The sequence below is a fragment of the Humulus lupulus genome, chromosome 5, assembly GCF_963169125.1.
Source record: "Humulus lupulus chromosome 5, drHumLupu1.1, whole genome shotgun sequence".
NCBI lineage: Eukaryota > Viridiplantae > Streptophyta > Magnoliopsida > Rosales > Cannabaceae > Humulus > Humulus lupulus.
The window spans coordinates 102,082,685-102,100,052 of NC_084797.1; the positions used below are offsets into that span (position 1 = coordinate 102,082,685).

Here is a 17,368-nt window from a genome sequence, read left to right on the forward strand (position 1 = left end):
ATTTTTGGAAATTTAGAGAATATCTTGGGAATTATTAGATACTGAATAAAAAATGGTAATTAAGTGGAATGATGAGATTAATTGGTAAATATTAGGAACATTTGAGGAATTAGTCAGAACTGGGGAATATGACCATTTTACCCTTTAGTACCCTTAGAAGGTTAGAAGGCTTGAGGGGCATAATGGTCTTTTGGTAGGCAAGTGATATACTCAGAAGTTACTTGGGATTAAGGCAGATAGAAGTAGAAACAACTAAAGCTGTCTCCTTCACTCTCACGATTTCTCTCATCTGTCTCATTGTTCTTGAGTTAGTGTTCATAGAAGGAAAATTAAAGGGAAACGCTGAACTGGAGCTTGGAATTCAGAAATTAAGCTTAGGAGCTTGAGGATTTAAGCTCAAGATTAGTAGATTGAAAGCTAGTGGGATATTCAAACACAATTAAGGTAAGTTCTCTATTACTGATTATGTTAGGAATTCTGGTACATGGGTAGAATTAGACAGGGTTTTTGGGTGAGAATGGTTGTTGAATTGGGATAGTGATTTTGGTATAGTTGTTAAGGTTTTGGTGTCTAAAAATGTGTGATTTAGTCTAAAATTCGTATCTAGCTTGATGTTGAATTAGGGAGGTTTGTTAGGGGAAATTCTAGGCTAATTGGTTGGGAAATGTGTTGAAGGAACCCATAATTTATGGGCTCGAAGGGTGAATGTCGTGACCCAGCCCTGGGGCGCCGCGGCACATGTGGCCTTCTGGCCCTGAATGCTCTTTGATATGGGGGTGCGCCACGATGCAGCCCACCTCCCCTTTGGCTTGGGTCATTGCTCTCTGACTTGGGGGAAATTCCCGACCCACTAAGGCAGGTCACAATCCGCCTAGGGATTTTAGCCTTGGAATGGTTTTTCGAATTGGTAAGGTTCGAGGGTTTCAAACCTAGGCGCTCGGGACAATTTCTACTACCTGGTTTAGAAAAAATTAAGGCCCGGAGGCTAGTTTCTGTCTCCTAAGTATTTATTTGGATTGGAAGTTAGCAATTACCCATTGCACACTGTGACTAGGTTTATCGCCAAGGCTCAGGGCTGAGGATCGTGCTCGAAACCATTTAATTTTCTCCGTTTGGAATTAAAGGTAAGAAAACTGCATCCTTGAGTGGTTATAACGGGGCTGAGTTCCCAATACTTGAACATGTATATTGTATGGCTAAATGAATAATTTGGCATATGGAAATGAACGGCCTAAGAGAGCCGGGGGCTGATAATTTACGCACAGGACGCGGCTCGGCCACTGTGAGTCGGGGTCAGCTAGATAAATACTGGACTCAACCTAAGCGAGTTAGAGTCAGTGGATTAAACAGAGGGTGCGGCCTAAGGGCGTCGACCCTGAGTATTGCATGTTGATTGAGATGAATTATTCGATATATATGTTTACTATTTATAGTTTGATGCTATGGCTTACTGAATATCTAGTTATCTATCTTGCGATTGATTGATTATCACCATTGATTATGCTGTAATGTTATGGTTTTCTTGCTGAGCCTTGGCTCACGGGTGCTACGTGGTGCAGGTAAAGGCAAGGGTATGGTGGATCAACCATGAGTTGAAGAGCTCTGGGGGTGAGGTGTACATTGTCAGCTGCTCGTCCACCACGACCGAGGGAAAGTACAGGGACAAAAGTGTAACGCCCTACTACCTTAGAGCCGCTACTAAGTGAGTTTAAAACAGAAATTGTGCATTTAATTGACTCAAAGTGGTTTCTAAAACCAAAAGTGTGATTAAACCAGAGTTTAAGGCTGTATTCTTTTAAAATGGTCAACTTCATTGAAAACGTTAAATATAAAACATCTGGGATCCCAAATTAAGGTTTACAAAATGTTTACAACACCAAGATAGATTTACACTTGATCAGCTATCAAAAGAATGGTTAAATACAGCCATATACAAAATGCCCCCAACCAAAGCAGTCGGGCAGGCCGAACATGTACGCACCGCCCCCACGCTCTCCATACTCATGGCCGGTTGACTGACTCCTTGCTTTTACCTGCCACACGGAGCACCCGTGAGCCGAAGCCCAGCAAGAAAACCCAAATAACACATAACATATGCAAAACAAATAGCTGGCAATAATTCACTGACACATGGGAAAACCATCATAGTAAACAAGTACGGCCATGCCGCTCCCAAGGCCTTACCAAAGCCTGGAGTTTCGGTTCTCACCGCGAGGATAACTCATGTATCCCTTGGGTCCCACCCTGAATATAAGCATCCCATGTGCTGTGTGTTACTTTCGGCCCACGGCCGCCCCGGCCTATGCCGTACCCGGCCTCTGCCGTTCGTTTCATCATAATCACACATATAGTACATTCAAAATAAACATTCACACACATCACGGTTCATTTAGGGTTAAGCATTCGCACGTAATACAATCCGGGGCCACGCCCTACAATCACACAGTGGGGCCATGCCCTAAACTCGGGTGTTACGGTTTTCTTACCTGTATCCCGTGCTTTCCAAAGTACCACGGTCACGAGCACGGTCCACAAGCACGAGCCTCTCCCAAAATCCTAGTCACAACACACAAAAGACACTTTTAACAACCTTAAATGAGCTTCCAAGCCAAGTTCTAGTACTCGGAACGTTGAAATTCACCAAACATGGTAAAAGGCTCAACCCCGAGCACCCTAGGTTAAATTCCCAAGCCTAAAATCCTAAAATCCTAAAATCCCTTAAGCGCCGCGGCATAGGCCACCCATGCCGCGGCATGGCCCCCAAACAGAACCCTCAAAGGCCCAAAAACAGGTAAGGGCCGCGGCATTGCTTGGGCCATGCCGCGGCCCGCCCTTCTCCATCAGCATACCACTTCTTCGAAGGGCCGCGGCTCACAAAGAACCATGCCGCGGCTCGACCCTTCGAACCCAGAAAAACCCACCATTTTACTCTCTAATCCTCACCTTAAACCATCCCAAACACATATCTCAACCACAAAACTCAATTCCAAACTTTACATGAACAATCTAACACCCTATAAACACTAGAATCAATTCAAAACATCAACATACCCAAGATCCACTCCTATGATTTCAAATTTCAGCAACTAACCCCAAAACCCCACAATGTTTAGCTTAGGCATTTAAATTCCTTAAATCAAAACAAAAATCCATACTTAGATATGTATAAAACCTTTACCTCAAATGAAGAATCCACACAAGTCCTTGATCCCCTCCTAGACTCCCACTTCTCCTTCTCTTCTTCTTCTTCTTCTTGCTTGCCCTAGCCTTTCTCTCCTCTTCTTTTCCTTCTCTTCTAATTTTATCAAGACACTCAAATGCCCAATACTCCAAACCGTGCCCCTCTATATCCCAGCTGCCTTTTGTCTATTACCCTTGCCAAAAGACCATTTTACCCCTTCTTAATAATCCTTCCTAACTAAACCTTCAAGGGCACTTAAGTCTTTACACTTCTATTTCAATTCTATCACTTTCCATCTTAAAACTTGTTACCTACCACAGTTACAAATGGTTACCCAAGTTACCCAATAACCAATAACTAACCACTCATTCTCAACTCAACTTATAAGATTCCCAAAGTACCCCTAGGCTTTACTTGAGCCGGGTACAACATCCCGTTGTGACTTTTAGACTAAATGGCTCACTAGGACCGTCTCGATGCGTGCATCTTGATAAAAACATCGCACTCACATGGTACCATTCACATAGTACAATTATCACAGATATGCCCAAACATGGCCAGATTACAATCATGCTCATTCTAAGACAATCAGGTCTACATGCATACTAATTCACATAGTCGTGCATCTCAATTAATTAACTAATCACATAACGTGCAATAAATCGTAATCATGCATTAAGCTCATTAAAGTCACACACAAAATCCCATCATGCCCTCCAGGCACACTTCCCCAGGCCCTTAAGCCTAAACACTGAATTTGGGTCGTTACAAAAAGCCTAAAACTTGTATTTTGCCATTAGTGTGGCCACTGATTGTATATAACTTTTGAGAGTTTGTAAATTTCCTTTTAAAACCTGATTTTTGGATCCCATGTATCAAACATCTACTTTAATGGAAATTAACCGTTTATGATCAAAAATCTTTTAGCCCTAACCTGATTATGACTTTAGGATCACATTTTTTTTAATTCAAATGACTTGATTAGAAAGTCTTGCACTATGTTAAATACAAAGTGTACCGATCTTGGTTATCTAGGGTGTTACAACTTAGTATAAGAGCCGTCTATATTTAAGGGTTCCTGAAGACTGGCTGGACATGTACACTTGTCGCTAAAGACAAGCTCAACTCAGGGTTTGGTAATTATATACATGTGATTATATGCTTAAGTGCTTGAATGAAATATAAATGCTTTACTACATGATTAATAGGGAGCATGAGATACTGATAGGGCCTTGCCCTTGATTACTGTGTGATGTTAATGAGGCTTGCTTATTAGCATTGTTGTTGCGTGTGAGAATATTTGAATGATTATTTGCATCTTGATTGCTTGTGGTTGGTTGAGTTCCAACGGTGGATCATGGAAAGATTACTACCTTGTCATCATTGTCTGACCATCGAGTCATTGATTGTAGATAAACTTGGATAGCTATGCTTCCAAGGAAATCTATACAACTTGTCGGCACAGGTTCTGAGGCTAGAGATGATGACTAGAGCCAGAACCCTCCGCCAATCCCTGAGAACTGGCAGCAGATACTTAAAGACATGCAAGCTCAATTACAACATTAGGAAGAGCATATCCATCTGCTGAGATAGCAAGCTCCATCATGGAGTGCTGCACCTATTGTGCCACCTATTGTGGCACCAGTTGTTTAGGCATCTGAGATTGGGAACATGTGGGAGCCCTTGTATGAACGATTCAGGAGACAACATCCTTCATCCTTTGAGGGAGCACCAGATCCATTGAAGGTCGAATAGTGGATAAGTATGATTACTTCTATCCTGGATTTCATGAGGCTGGAAGGTAATGACAGGGTGGCCTATGCCACCTACGTGCTGAATGCCTTCATTTGGTGGGAAGTGGCATCACAGACCCGGGATGTTTCTACTCTGAGTTGGGATGAGTTCAGAGACTTGTTCAGCCAGAAGTACTATAACATTGTCATCAGGGAAGCGAAGGTGAATGAGATTGTGGGGTTAGTACAGGGAAACATGACAATTACAGAATACGCCATGAAGTTTGACAGGCTTACGAAGTTTGCACAAGATCTAGTGCCTACTGATGCAGCTAGACAAAACAAATTTATTAGAGGGCTTAATGTTATGATATCCTGAGATGTGAGAATTACAACAATACCTGGGGGGGCGACTTATGCCCAGGCTATCGAGAAGGTTCTTACCGCTGAGGACACGGAGAATAAGATCTGGAGGGAGAACCCGGTGAGACGGGAGGTTCACAGGGCGGTGCCTCCACATTCAGGGTTTGGTAGGGGCGGAAGCCCCAGTGATCTAAAGAGGAAAACCCCTAACACTTCGACCATTGCTGGTCCTGATAGGAGGGGTCGGGGTGTTCAGGGTGGCCGCGAAGGAGGTGGTGAGACATGGAGCAATTACCCTGAGTGCACGAGGTGCAAGAAGCGCTATCTAAGCAAATATTGGGCAAAGGCCTGCTATATGTGCGGGGTGGTGGGACACCTTAAGAAGGACTGACCAATAGTGAAGAAAGAGGAAGCATGGAAGGTGGACAGCTTGACTCCAGCTCGAGTGTTCACCTTGTCACAGGTAGAGGCTGAGGCTAGTCCCTTGGTGGTGACAGGTCAGCTTTCTAGCACTAGCTCTCCTTATATTGTATTCATTGACTCTGGTGCAACACATTCGTTTGTTTCTAGTAAGGTAATTGATAGATTGTGTAGACCTAGCGAGTATTATACTGCGGGGTTTGGGACTATACTGCCTACAGGGGAACTGGTGGTTTCCAGGAGATGGAGTAGGGCACTGCCAGTGATGGTTGATGGTAGGGAGCTATCAGCGGACTTGATTGAGTTAGGTATGGAGGAGTTTGACATGATTCTAGGGATGGATTGGCTGGTCAGATATGGTGCTACCATTGATTGCAGGAAGAAGATGGTTACTTTTGAGCCTGAGGGAGAGGATCCCGCATACCCATGATATCAGCATTGATACTAGAGACCTATTACAGGGAGGTTGTATAGGTTTCCTAGCTAGTGTGGTGGATACTACCAGAGTTTTGCCAGCAGGGCCGGGAGAGACTAGATTAGTTCGTGAGTTCTTGGACGTGCTCCCTGAGGATTTACCAAGGTTGCTGCCGCACAGGTAAATTCAGTTCGTCATTGAGTTAGCGCCGGGGACAGAACCAGTGTCAAGGGCACCATATAGGATGGCTCCGGCAGAACTGAAAGAATTGAAGATACAGTTACAGGAGCTTCTTGATTTGGGGTTTATCAGGCCTAGCTACTCGCCATGGGGTGCTCTGGTTTTGTTTGTGAAGAAGAAGGATGGGACTTTGAGGATGTGTATAGACTACAGGAAGTTAAAAAATTGACCATCAAGAATAAGTACCCGTCACAAAGAATCGATGACTTATTTGTTTAGCTACAGGGAAAGATGGTGTTCTCGAAGATTGATCTTCGATCTGGTTATCACCAGTTGAGGATCAAGGACCAGGATATACCGAAGACGGCCTTCCGAACAAGGTATGGGCATTATGAGTTTCTGGTCATGTCATTTGGTTTGACCAATGCCCCAGTAGCATTCATGGACCTAATGTACAGGTTGTTCAAGGACTTCTTGGATCAGTTTGTGATTGTCATCATCGACGACATCCTAGTGTACTCCAGTTTAGAGGCAGAACACAAGCAGCATCTTCGACAGGTCTTCCAGAGTTTGAGAGAGCACTGGCTGTACGCCAAGTTTAAAAAGAGTGAGTTTTGGCTACCAGAAGTGACATTCCTTGGACATATTGTTGGTGAGGATGGGATTAAGGTGGATCCATCTAAGGTGAAGGCAGTGAGAGATTGGTCGAGGCCAAGGAATGCCTCAGAGGTTAGGAGCTTCCTTTGGTTAGTGGGATATTACAGGCGGTTTGTGGAAGGGTTCTCGAAGATGGTTGCACCGGACCGAATTGATATGGGAGAATTTGAAGTTCGTCTAGTCAGATAAGTGTGAGAACAACTTTCAGGAATTGAAGCGACGACTTATTACGGCACCTGTGTTGAGTTTCCCTTCGGATGGAGGAAATTTTGTGGTATATTGTGACCCATTGAGGTTGGTTTTAGGATGCGTGTTGATGCAGAATAAGAGAGTTATTGCTTATGCATCATGATAGCTGAAGGAGTATCAGCAGCGGTACCCTACCAATGATCTGGAATTGGCAGCGGTGGTATTCGCACTGAAAGTGTGGCAACATTATCTGTATGGAGAGAAGTGTGAGATATACACCGATCATAAGATTTTGAAGTATTTCTTCACCCAGAATGATCTAAACATGAGGCAGAGGCGTTGGCTGGAGCAGGTAAAGGACTATGATTGTGATATCCTTTACCACCCAAGGAAAGCCAATGTATTTGTTGGGTTTTATGCCCTTATAAAACCATGTCGGACATGTCGCACGATTTCATATTATCAATAAAAGTAGTAGAAATCATTTAGTTTGACAACCGTGTTGCTTGCTTGTTTTATTACATGATTATTGAAATAATACAAACATTTATAAAATCTCGAACATATGGATAGTTACAATTATAGTGACTAGGTCACAGTGGATTATAGTTGTAATTATATGTTCAAAAGAACGAGTCCTAAGATTAGATCAGTGCATTGGATTTTCACTGATTAGGCAATCTACGATATGATCTACTTACACATTCAGGGTGTGATGTCTTGTCCAAGGCATCGACCAAGTAGATAAGATCGGATGTATTTAGTTACATCGGACTAGGAACGATATTGATTATTAATTGATAAATAAGTATCGTTGTTATCAAATCTAATCAATGTCACAACGTTGACCATAACTTAAGTCGATCTTAATTCTGAGTGATAATATTCTGCTAATTATTTATTTAAATCTTTTGACTTGTTCGTTACCAGCTTACCCAACAGTCTAGCCCATACTTACATCTTGGAGATTTATTAGTGTAATTGAGTGGGAGTATTATTCATAGATACGAAATCTATAACTTTTGTATGAGAAGTGAAAAGATGATTTCCTTAATTGCTTTGTTCAAAAGGTTAAATGATTGAGATCTCATTTCTATGATTAAGTTCACGGAAATATCATTTATAAGGAACTTAGTGGGAGTTAAGGATAAAATACTTATGAGGGGTAAAATGGTAATTTGCACCTAGCTCGTTAGTAAGTCATCGATAGAGGATTCACTGATTGTAATGGTTATAACAATGGATAACGTATTTATGGTTTTGAAAATACTTTCTATGAATTCAAGAGTTCAATTCCGAGTCTATAGTGGAGTCACGAGGAATTAATAAGGTAGTGAAATTATTCGTAAATAAATTCACGGTAACTTGTTGGAGCTTGATTTCATGGATCCATGGTCCCCACATCACCTTTGAGTAAATCATCTAGAATGTCTCAATTAATTGATTTAATTATCAATTAGGATTTTTAAAGTTGACTAGGTCAATTTTGGAAAAATACAGAGATATGAGATTTAGAGAATAAAAGAGAATCTTTGGGTAAATTTATTAATATTGATAAATTGGTATCAATATAAATAAATAATATTAAATCAAGTTTCAAATTATAATTAGTTAATTTGAATAAGAATTTAATTAATTAATTAACAAATAAATAAATAAAAGGTTTTGAATTTAGGCCTAGTTGGGATTTAAATTCAAAACAAAGAGATTGGGCCCGAGTCCATTTATGGCAGCCCAATGCTTTTATTTTTGTTTATTATTTTTAATTAATTTAAATTTAAATATATCCCATTAAGTTGCCTATATAAGGAATATGATATCTAGGGTTTTCATAAGAAAGAGAGTTTCAGTTGATTGGTAAGTGAAAACCTAGACAGTCTAACCTTTCTTGGCCACTCTCTCTTCTTCTTCTCTTCAAGATCTCTATCTCATGTGTTGAGAACCAGCCCACACTAGTTCTAGGTTGATCAAAGGCTTGGTGAGGAAGACTGTGTTACTGATCTTGTTCAATCTCTTGATAATAATCTACTACATAATGGAATCAAGGGTTAGAGAGATTGAAGGATGGAGTTGTTCCAGTTCTGCTGCGTAATGTATGTTTTTACTTTACTCTGTATTTGTATCAATTTCATAGGAGCATGTTCTAGGAATTTTCATGTTTGTTTGATAATATGTAAATTGCATGAAAATAAATAAAGATCCTGCAATGAGTTTTTCCTATAGTATTGGCGAATATGTTGAGCCGAAGGGGTCCGGGATAGTTGTTTAGTGCTGAACATATATCAAGAGAGTTGGCAGAGGAGATGTCCAAAGCGAGGATAGAAGTAGTTGTGGGCTAGTTGACCAATATTACCTTACAGTCGACCCTGTTAGAGCAGATTAAAGAGGGTCAGATGGTTGATGCATAGTTGGAGGAAGTTAGGGGGAATGTCTTAGTGGGAGTGGCTAAGGACTATTCCATTTCTGAGATTGGTGTGCTACGGTACAAGGATTGGATCTGTGTTCTGAATGATATGGGGATTAGACGTGAGATATTAGATGAATCCCATACCACACCGTACTCACTCCATTCAGGCACTACAAAGATGTATTAGGATCTATGAACATTGTATTGGTGGCCTGGGATGAAGAAGGATGTGGTGGAGTACGTGGCCAAGTGTTTAACCTGTCAGCAGGAGAAGGCTGAGCTTCAGTGACCAGCGGGGTTGCTACATCCTTTGGATATTCCTGAGTGGAAATGGGAGGACATTACGATGGATTTTGTGGGAGGTTTACCCAGGACAGTGGGGCTGCATGAATCTGTGTGGGTGATATTGGAAAGATACACCAAGTCAGCGCACTTTCTGCCAGTGAAGTTGACTTATAGTGTGCATCAGTATGCGGATCTGTATGTGAGGGAGATTGTACATCCCCATGGGGTTCCCAAATCTATAGTATCAGACAGGGATCCTATCTTTACCTCTAAGTTTTGGGGTGGATTGCAGAAGGCTATGGGGACTCAGTTGAAGTTTAGCATGGCCTTTCATCCTCAAACTGATGGATATTCTGAGAGGATGATTCAGGTACTGGAGGACATGCTCAGAGTGTCTGTGATAGAATTTGAGGGGTCTTGGAGTAAGTATCTCCCGTTGATTGAGTTTTCATATAACAACAGTTATCAATAAAAGATTGGAGTGGCTCTGTATGAAATGTTATATGGGAGGAGGTGTAGATCGCCCATTCATTGGGATGAGACGGGTGAGAGGAAGTATTTGGGACCAGAGATAGTTTAGAAGACTAATGATGTAACGCCCTAAACTCTAGGGACCGTTACGGTGTGCCTTTTTAAACAGTGCTAAACTCGCTAATCAAGTGATTTGGCCATAATCGTGTAACTAAGTATGATTAGCGGTTTAGGGTTAAAAATTTGGGTTAAGATATAACATTTCACTAAAATTTTTATTGTATACATTGGGATCCCAAAGGTATAATTTAAAGGTTTATTATAACAAAATATTTACAACCAGCTGACCTAAGTGGCAAAAATAGGGTTTAACCCTAGTTCCTCTTTCAACCCTCGACCGTGGCGGTCGAGCAACCGCATATGAACACATCGTCACCTAAGCTCTCCAACTCAAGGATGGTCCAGCTTTTTTTTGCCTTTACTTGCACCATATAGCACCCGTGAGCCGAAGCCCAGAAAGAAAACTTAATATGCTCATGAACAAGTAATAACATGTTACTAAGTCATAATAGGCATGCCTAGCAGTAATAACCCTACTCATGCATGCAAGTAGGTAAAAATACATGTTTGTGAAGTCCTGCACTCTGAGTAGATGACTAATAAGTCTCTCGCTCTGAGGTAGATGACTGAGAAGTCTCTCTGAGGTAGATGACTAATAATTCATTCCTTGATCAGTTGACTAATAAGTCACTCTCTAAATAAATGACTGATAAGTCCATCTCGGTCAGATGACTGATAAGTACATCTCGGTCAGATGACTGATAAGTCTATCCCAGTCAGATGACTGATAAGTCCATCTCGGTCAGATAACTGATAAGTCCATCTCAGTCAGATGACTGATAAGTCCATCTCGGTCAGATGACTGATAAGTCTGATAAGTCTATCCCTGTTAGATGACTGAAAAGTCCATCTCGGTCAGATGACTAATGAGTCTATCTCGATTAGATGACTAATAAGTCTACCTCGGTCAGATGACTAATAAGTCTATCTCGATTAAATGACTAATAAGTCTATCTCGGTCAGATTACTGATAAGTCTATCTCGATTAGATGACTAATAAGTCTACTTTTGTCAGATGACTAATAAGTCTATCTCGATTAGATGACTAATAAGTCTACCTTTGTCAGATGACTAATAAGTCTATCTCGATTAGATAACTAATAAGTCTATCTCGATTAGATAACTAATAAGTCTATCTCGGTCAGATGACTGATAATTCTATCTCGCTCAGATGACTAATACGTCTATTTCGATTAGATGACTAATAAGTCTATCTCGATTAGATGACTAATAATTCTATCTCAGTCAGATAATTGATAAGTTCATCTTAGTCAGATGACTAATAAGTCTATCTCGGAGGTCCCATACCGTTCTAGCCATATGATGTGTAGGTCACCTTAGCCTTTCCGGCTTTGGCTCTAACTAACTAGCCTTTAGACTAGACAAGCGCTTTTAGTTTTCATCGAACTTGAGGTTGGTTCGGCATTAATGCTCATGATGAGTCATTCAATGCTGATGTCGATTAGATCTAATCTTTATCGGCTTGTGTTAAACACGCTACAACCATCCTTGACTCATAAGTTAATGCCATACGACCAGTGCTCAGTACTACTGCTGAACTTGACTAGTAAGTCACAGCTTCACAGTCAATACTGACACCAATGTCGATCCCTGACTAATAATGTCAAATATTCAGATATAAGACATTTACCATGCTTAATCAATAATCAGAAGCATAATTATAGTCATGCACAAACACAGAGACTCAAGCTCTGATCAATCCTAATTTCAACATTCATGCCATGCCCTAATCTCATGTATCATATGCATCACATACGGGGTGCAGTTTTCTTACCTCTGGTCCAAGCACAGGTTACCAATAAATGAGCCACAAGCACGATCCTGATTCCAAGCCCCTAGCGATAACCTAGTCCCAACCATAAACAGTGATCCAATGAGTTCATGTTCTAAAACCCAATCCCGGAACCAAGACCTAGCCTCAGGGACATCGAATCCCACTAAATCGGGTTGTAGGAACGATCCTGAGGCCTAAGGTTTGAGTTCCCATGATCAAAACATCACTTTGCCCACAAATGACCTTAAGCGCCACGGCCCCACCTTCCAAGCGTCGCGGCCCTCAGGCCTTTCAGCAACCTCCACCTTATTCATCGAGCCTGGGCCGCGGCACCCAAGAATAGGGTCACGGCCCAACCACGAACTAGCCCTTTTTCCTCATTTTCTCCATTTAAAAACCTTCCAAAAACCTATCCAAACATCCCCAAATCCCAAAATCAAAGTTCCCAAACATCCCCATGATCCAAAACCCACAAAACCCAAGCTTCAATTCAATCAAAAGCTCATCAAAACACAAAATCCAATTTAAGCTTGAAATCTTTAAAAACTTAGAACTTAAAACTTTTAATACCTCCGATTGAGTTGTTTCCCAACTAAATCCTCTGGCTAATAAGCTTCTAATCTTCCCTAGAATCACTATGCCTCGATCCTCGCTTGAATCCGAGTCCTATAGCTCAAGTTTCCTTCAAAAATGGAATCGGGTGTCGAAAATAGAACTTGGAGGGAGAGAGAACGTTCTTTTTTATTTCATAACAGGTTACTTCAAGCTTATGTAGCCTCAAACAAAACCTAATGCTTGAGTTCCCGAAAACGCCCTTGGGGGTAAAATAGTCAAAACTTCCAGAATTTCCCCCTGATCTTATTAATTCCCAATTTATCATCAAATATTTATTCCCATTACCCAACAACCCGGTAATGCCAAATATCCCCTTGACTTACTCTGAGTCAAGAATAAATCACGTTGTGACTTTCCCACTAGCTTACCTCCTAGGATCGTCTCGTGCTGAGTAACCCTAGCATAACCAAATAATAATGAAGCACCACACACATGCCACATGTATGCCAAATATGCTCAAAATGGCCAAAATATGAAAATCACCCAATTAATCAAAAATTGGTTCACATGTGTAACGACCCGGATTTTCAAGACTCGATATTGCGGAAATATAAATGTTTTCATTTAACAAAATGTCTCAAAAACCCGTATAAAAAAAAACTTTTTAAAAAGTCGTATGGCCATACTTAACATTTAGTTACAAACATATTTTATAAAGAGTAGAGTGAGCCTTGCTTAGGAAAATTACACAACATTTCCAAAAATAAAACGGCTTCCCAAAAGGTCGGTCCACATGTACATTTGCAAGGAAGACTCCAGCGCTCACTGCTCTGCCTTGCCCTTGCACTTACCTACAACATGAAACAACTAGGTAAGCGAAAACGCTTAGTAAGATCAACTTTCAAACAAAGCATATAGAGAATTAGGGTTCCGAACCCATCCGGGACCCTACACAATCAATTTCAAGAACGCTAAAGCGTCCTGGCAAACTTATGGTCATGCCTGATAACCAAGGATAAATTAATTCATATCTAGATAAAAATCCTGCACTCAGAAAAATCCCAGAACAAGCAGATATATTATATCACAGCTAATTCTTATCAATAATTATATCCCTGCACTCAGAAAATCCCAGAGCAAGCAGATATATTATATCACATCTATATCTTATCAATAATTATATCCCTGCACTCAGAAAATCCCAGAGCAAGCAGATACATTATATCACAATATAATTTGAGACCAACGCTCGATAATTTCCAACAATTCAGGTGTAACACGCCCTCCAACATAATTGCTAATCTGTAAAAGAGAACTGAGTCTCCACACTAAGATCTAGCCAATAAATATTCTCATCAAGGGTAACTATCGTGTTACCTAGGGCATCGCTACTTATTCAAGAGTGTAATCCAATTTACATGGTTTTACGGAGACTTCTATGTTAATCAGTGGTGCTGGTGAGCAGTTGCCCCTAGGGTGTTCAGCCTCACTCAATCTTGGCAACCCCTAGTATCTCTAGGCACTCTCACTGAATGGCCAATATTCACGGCTGCTATCCGGGAATAACTTATCAGAGCACTTGCTCGGATTCTAACCGTCCAATGATTAAGTAAGCATGAGGGCCCCTAGGTCCCATTTATCTTGGCGCCCCTAGGTTTAACCAGCTTATCCTCATCTCATGACCACTTGTCGCGGTAATGAACCGGACATAAATAAAATCAAGCAGTGTGACGGGGATCAACCGTCTAGGATATGATGGACTTCTACCGTTCATATTTTCTAAATCAGCACTCACTAGACTAACGTCTCTAAGCAACTTTCTATGACAGCCTATATATATGCATGTATCCCTATACTAACATACAAGACAATAATCATTTCATGTTGCAGTCATACAATATAAGTTGACTTACTTGGAGTCCTTAGCGCTCAGCAAGTTTTCACCCTCCAACGTTCAATCCAGTTACGCTTAGCCAATACTGTAGTTATCCATACAGTATACTCGGATTAATTATGGCACTCATAATTCATTATTATTATTTTGGGCAGTTTGGTCATTTTAATAAAAGTCATTTGTAATGATTTATAATCCTTATTTGGTTTTAAACCTATTAACGAAAGTCATACAAAATATTCGAGACTAAACCCTAAGTCTCGAGGAGACCTATCCTAAGGTCTCGATACCTAGGCTCGGGTATCACAATGGTATTTCCCCACAACCCGCTAAAAATCTTATTCTTTCAAGGTATCACTATTAACCCGCACTTTCGACTAGTCGGTTAAAATATGTAAGATTTTAGCCGGTATTATATCCAGAAAATACAAATAAATTCCTTAATTATTTTTAAAGAAAATAAACTCTTTAAATTTTCCTTTTAGTTTTCTTAAGGTTTTAATATCTAAAAACCAATTTAAGAAAATTGCCTAATTTGTCTTAATTAGGAAAACCATTATAAATTTATCATCTTGACTAATTAATTTTCCATAAGCAGTTAATCAATTTTTACTTACTAGAAAAATAATTTATTTAATTATTTTCTCAAAATATAGGGTTTTAAACCCTCTTTTAATTTATTAACTATTAATAAATTAAATCTCTTATTTTTAGAAAGAATAAGAACTCTTTAATAAAAATAATTCATTTAAACTCAAATGGGTAATTTTAGTGAAAATATGATTTCAAGACTTACCAATTTATATCTTGAAATAAGCAAAATTTTACTTTTTACCTTATGTTCCAAAATCTCATTTTTACACTAAGTGTGAAAAGCCTATTTTTGACATTTTTAACTACATACTTCGTTAGTTCATAACTTGAAATTTACTTACCCAATTGTTACCAAAATTTCCCAATTTCATTTTTGTTATGCCATTTAGGTCTTTGTAAAATCTTAGGTCGAAATGAGCATTTTTTATTGGTGAAATCATTTTCCAACAATGAGGTAAAAATGACCTTATTTTCAAGTCCTTATTTTTTCCAAACTTTGACAGTTAATAACTTTCAAACCGTTTAATATTTTCTTACCAAATTTTACAGTGGACTAATAGGTTATGCCAGAAATATGTCCACAAAATTTTAGAAAAAACTGGGTTCATTTTCCCTATACAGTGGCTGTCCAAACTTGGTTCCGAAAATAAGAATACTAAAAAAACTGTTTTTTACCTAAACTTTAAAATAGAATAACTTACTCATTTCTAAACATTTTTTTAGTGTTTCAAAAGCTCAATTTTATGTACTCAATCTCAACAACATCACAGTACAATTTAAGTTTACAAAACCAATATACAGTGGCTGCTTGACCCCTTGGAAGTCACAGCTCAAAACATGTTTTGTTTTAGGGTATCCTACAAAACCCTTGGGGGTTTTGGTTCCCATTTTCAAAAATCAATACTCATGCATCATAAAAATTATTAAACAACTACCATAACCTTATTACATCACCAACAAGAAACTTTAAGCATTAGATATACAAAATAATGCTTAAAACTAAAAACCCTACAACAAAATCATCAAAAGTAAACTTTTTACCTCTTTGGTGTTCTTGCTTAAGGTTTTGACCTTCCTATTAGCTTTGGCTCCTCCAAAACCTTTCAAAAACCCTAACCAACTTCCCCCAACAACATAGGTAATTAGCTATTTGAAACTCTATGATTAAAACTTGACAAAAGTCTAGATTAATGAAACTTTACCTTAGGGAAAACCCTTCCTAGACCAAGACTTAGCTTCCAAGTTTCTTTGGTGTTCTTGGGGTTGAAAATGGAGAGAACACTTGAGAGAGTCTTCAAAAATCAGATGAGAGTGAATGAGGGAGGGAGAGTGGTCGGATTTGGGGGTTAGAATGGCTCACACAACTCTTCAAAATATCACAAAACACTTGAGTGCTTTTCTACCCACTTGCCCACTTGACTTCTTAATTAAAATGGGAGTTAAACTTTATAAAATTGGGTTCACACAACTCTAAAAGACCACATGGCCGGCCACCCTTTGCCATATATGTGATCATTAATTTTTTTTTTTTTTATAAAGGTTAATAAAGGTTTCATAAGAAGAAAAGTCCAAATTGGCTTTTGACACCTTTTTCACTCTTATTAAGTTTTAATCACCAAACTTAACATTAATTAATTAAATTTAATGTCTCTCACATTTAATTTAATTAATCACATAATAAAATTTAACCTAAGGTCCATTCATGGAATAAAATTCCCAATTTCGGCAAAATTAGGCATTTACCACAAAATGCCTTAAAATTTCCATTTTCTTTTAGGTTTATTATTTTTTACCAGACTTTAACTTTTATGAATGTATTTTATGCCCAAAATATAATTGCCATGATTTTTCATTTTATTTTCCGAGATTTTTACCCGATCAGGGTTTTTGTGTCGGTCCAGGACCGAAAGTCTTATCTTGACTTTTAAAATCACAAAATTTATATTTTGGCTAGCAATAACTCATGGAATACTTACAAACAAAATATAATATTATTTAAAATAATATTCTTAACCCGGGGGAAAAATCCCGACTCGAGTCGTTTAAAGGTACCCAAAAACGTAGGACGTTACAACATGCATATTTAATACACTTAAACATGCATATTAT

At 39.3% G+C, this 17,368-nt stretch overlaps 1 long non-coding RNA gene across 1 annotated transcript; it reads right to left on the reverse strand.

Moving 5' to 3' along the window:
* Positions 1 to 13,371: 13,371 nt before the first annotated feature.
* LOC133780526 (uncharacterized) lies at positions 13,372 to 17,042 on the reverse strand. The gene is made up of 2 exons (XR_009869387.1): positions 16,301 to 17,042; positions 13,372 to 13,622 (listed from the first exon to the last, which is right to left on the reverse strand). It is a non-coding gene; the product is annotated as an uncharacterized LOC133780526 (long non-coding RNA).
* Positions 17,043 to 17,368: the final 326 nt, after the last annotated feature.